This window comes from Lathamus discolor, chromosome 7 (assembly GCF_037157495.1).
Source record: "Lathamus discolor isolate bLatDis1 chromosome 7, bLatDis1.hap1, whole genome shotgun sequence".
NCBI classification, from domain to species: domain Eukaryota; kingdom Metazoa; phylum Chordata; class Aves; order Psittaciformes; family Psittacidae; genus Lathamus; species Lathamus discolor.
The window spans coordinates 4,180,731-4,184,654 of record NC_088890.1 but is presented as its reverse complement, the minus strand read 5'-3'; the positions used below and the strand labels follow the sequence as shown (position 1 = coordinate 4,184,654).

Below are 3,924 nucleotides of genomic sequence, written 5' to 3'. Positions count from 1 at the left end.
CGCGGGGATCGGGCCGGGATGCGCGGGCGGCAGTCGCCATCTAGCGGTAGCCGCGGCGCTGCGGCCGAGGATGCGCGGTCCGGTTGTCCCAGGAGCGCGTCATTCCCGAGGCCCGCGGCACGCCGAAAGGGGGCCGGGATCGGAAAACAGCCCTTCGGGGGCATCGCTCCTTTTTATTCCTTGTGAGCTGTGAATCCAAACTGCAGCGGCGTGGATGGGGAGCGGCGGCACACAGGAACCGTCCTGCGGCTGCCTGGCAGCGGGAATTTAGGAAGGAAAGCTCTGGTTCACAAGTGACCAAGAGCAAAATGATAGGGAAAGGGAAGACAGGCTGAGAAAGTTGGGGCTGTTCAGCCTGGAGAAGAGAAGGCTGCGTGGAGACCTCATAGCAGCCTTCCAGTACCTGAAGGGGGCCTATAGGGATGCTGGGGAGGGACTCTTCATTAGGGACTGTAGTGACACGACAAGGGGTAACGGGTTAAAACTAACAGGGGAAGTTTAGATTGGATATAAGGAGGAAATTCTTTCCTGTTAGGGTGGTGAGGCACTGGAATGGGTTGCCCAGGGAGGTTGTGAGTGCTCCATCCCTGGCAGTGTTCAAGGCCAGGCTGGATGAAGCCTTGGGTGGGATGGTTTAGTGTGAGGTGTCCCTGTCCATGGCAAGGGGGTTGGAACTAGATGATCTTGAGGTCCTTTCCAACCCTAACCATTCTATGATTCTATGAAATCTGGGATGATTCAGGCTCCGATGGCTGTGCACAGTGTGGCAGGAGCAGATCCATACATCCAAGGACCCACACTATACATTTACAAGTTGTCTGTTTTTTACTCCAGACAAGCTCTGGGCTGATGCTGCAGCCGGAACTCCCATCAGTGGCTGGGGAGCATGAGGTGCATTCCTGGAGCACATTCGATTTGGTTTAATCTGAAAGGAATCCACTTGATGCTCTCCCAAGCCTGAGCTCTCCAGGACTCAATCCAAAGCACAGAAAAGTGGGGAAAATTGGGAGATCAGTTTCAGAAATGCACCCCTGAGCCAAGTTAATGTGCTGGAGCAGGCCCACACCAGCCGGGCTTTGGAGAGAAGGGGCTTTGCTGTCTGACCACCCCACATCCAGAGAGATGCTTGGCCCCTCTCCTAAGCATGAGCAATAGGAAGGACACAAGGGTGCAGCACTAAGTTGCAAGCGGGGCCAGAAAGGGTGTCAGGGCCTTCTGGCACTAAGTGGCTTCAGGTGGGCCCCCACACACCCACCTGCTGCCCATTGGGCTGGGGGCTCCATTTAAGCCCAGGCCTGGGCTAGGAGTCTTCTCCTAAGGTGTGCTGCAGGCCCAGACTGTTCTCCTGGCTGGATTTCAGGCAGGCCTGTCTCCTTGATGGATGTTGAACTGGTGCTACAGGCAGCTTTGTGACCAGCTTGATGGGACCTGTCACTACTACCACAGTGGGACTGCACCCTTGTGAGTAAGGGTGATCCTCCTTGGTGGGAATCCAAACCACCCCACCGCAGGGTGCTTAGGCTGATCCTCTTCCCTCCAGATGAAGCCTGACATGATGCAATGTAAAGTGATGTGGTATGTAGGCACAGAGGCATCCTGCAGCATGGGAGCTGCTCACTGGGGTTGTCTGCAATGGTAGTGCTTGTAGGGTGGACTGCAGGCAGTGCCAGGGTGAGCTTCAAGCTGTTATCCAGCTCCCTGCCATTTCTGGACCAGCCCATCCTTCCATTGTGCAGGATGGGGGACTCTGTCCCCTGGGGGTGTTATGCTCAGTCCGCAGCTTCCTTGCAGCACACCCAAGACCTCTGCAGGGAAGTGAACTCCACTTTAGCAGCTGGATGGGACATGCCTCCTCCAGGCTGCAAATGCGAAGAGCAACACACACGGAACAGCCCCATGCTTCTGGAGGTGATGAGAAGTGCTTATGGCAGCACTGGGCTGGTCTCTGTGTTGCTGATCCACTTCAGTTCCCTGGGATGGAGCCAGCCTGGTGTGCCCCAGGGCAAGAAGCTGATGCTGGATAAATACCAGCACAATTATGGTAAGCTGTATATCCCCCCCTCCATGACTGGAAATGCTACGGAATCATAGAACAGTTTGGGTTGCAAGGGATCTTTAATGGCCATCGAGTCCCCCTGCAATGAGCAGGGACATCTTCAACCAGATCAGGCTGCTCCATCCAACCTGATCTTGAGTGTTTCCAGGATGGGGAATCTACCATGTCTCTGAGCAACCCGTGCCAGTGTTTCACCTCCCTCAGTGTAAAAAATTCTTCTTTACATCTAGTCTGAACCTATCCTCTTCCAGTTTAAAACCATTACCCCTTCTCCTATCAACTGCTGCTGCCTTTCTCCTCTGCTGGGAATAACCCAGCAGCAGCTGCGTTACCAACAGCTTATTCTCCTTTCAGCAGCACTTGCAGCTCCCCAAGGGAGGAAGGAATCAATGTGGGTCAGTGGACAACATCATGCCAGAGTGGTCCAGAGCATCCATCGAGGGATGTGCGGCAGCAGCAGGACCCTGAGCACACATGGTGGAGTTTGGACACTGGGAGGTTAGTGTGGAAAGGGTTTTGTGTTATCCCCTGGGCCAGCACTGTGTTACCCATGGGGAGGGGTGCTTCTGCGGGTCAGCCTGGTGCCTTCTTGTCCCATTCAATCCTGTCCCCACACACACCCCAGCAGCGACTTGGCCACGACATTTCCCCTTCAAAATGTGCTGGAGGAAATTATCCCTGTAGAATTTGGACAAGGGCTTGTGTCTGTGCTTATCTTGGCTATTCCGGTCATTATGGGACTTACTATAGTGTCATTCATCTTCCTTTGAGTCTTTGTGCTACTAAATGAAGCTGAAGTGCAGTTTCACAAAGCTTATACTTGCTGACATTTGAAAGCATGATGTCCCCAGTGCAAGGAACACAGAACAGAATGGTCTTTCTATGTAGATGGATAAATACAGAACTTACATTAAAATGGGGTCATGATTTGGGCAATAATCTCCTCTGAACACTGAACTGCTCCTCTTGTCTTAAAACATTAAATGAATAAAATTGTTCATGATGCTCATCTGGCATCTTGCCATATCTAACAAGAGACAAGTACATTTTTATTACTCTTTCATTTCAAATATAGAGAGGTCCTATGGATTTGTTTGAAAGACATTTGAAGAAAGGTTAATTGCAGTGTATTTGCTCCTAAAGATGTTACCAGTACAACTACAGCCCACTCACGTTCTGCTTGCTGGTGTCCTGTACTCTTGGGGGTGGCCTGGCAAAGCTCTGCCTGTTGAGGGCTTGTCTGAGTGCCAAGCACAGCTCAGCCATCCCTGTACAAGGGTGCAATGCCCCTGAGGGCCAGCAGTAGCTGCACTTGTGATATTAGACAAAAAAAATCCCCTGGGGCTGGGGTTTTTTTAGTTCACTTGCAGCTAAGTGCTAGAAACCCAGTTCGTGCAGCAACAGGGGGGTTAATGCCACTGCTGGTGCACCTGAGCTGTACGGATGTGAGATTTTTCTATGCCAAATGCAGCATTTCAGAGAGGGTCCACAGATGGACCTGCCAGGTCAAGGAGATGTTGCCAGCATTTGCCTCAGCCTTTGTACTACCCAGTAACATGCATTTTGCATTCCCAGGTCCATGCTGCAGGTGGGACAGGTACCTCATCTTGTGCCCAGCTCTTGCCTGGCTGCTTGGGCTGTCTGCACACTCCAGCCAGAGCTGCAAAGCGCAAGGTGCCTGCTCTGCAGAAGGAGCAGTCACAAGCTCCTGCCTTCATGGACCCCTGTGGGGCCACACTGCAGGGGAAAGCAGCCCCATGGTGTATAGTTGCTGCTGTCAACCTGCTCTGCTCCCTCCAGCCCATGCTCCCCTGCTGTGGGGGTCCATGGGGGGAGCTGAGCAGGAACCACACATTAGCAAGTCTGTG

The 3,924-nt window shown here is 52.8% G+C and overlaps 1 long non-coding RNA gene across 1 annotated transcript; it reads left to right on the top strand.

Annotated features, from left to right (window-relative positions):
• Positions 1-1,332: 1,332 nt before the first annotated feature.
• LOC136018448 (uncharacterized) lies at positions 1,333-3,924 on the top strand. Its single transcript, XR_010614416.1, has 3 exons — positions 1,333-2,041; positions 2,411-2,554; positions 3,632-3,924. It is a non-coding gene; the product is annotated as an uncharacterized LOC136018448 (long non-coding RNA).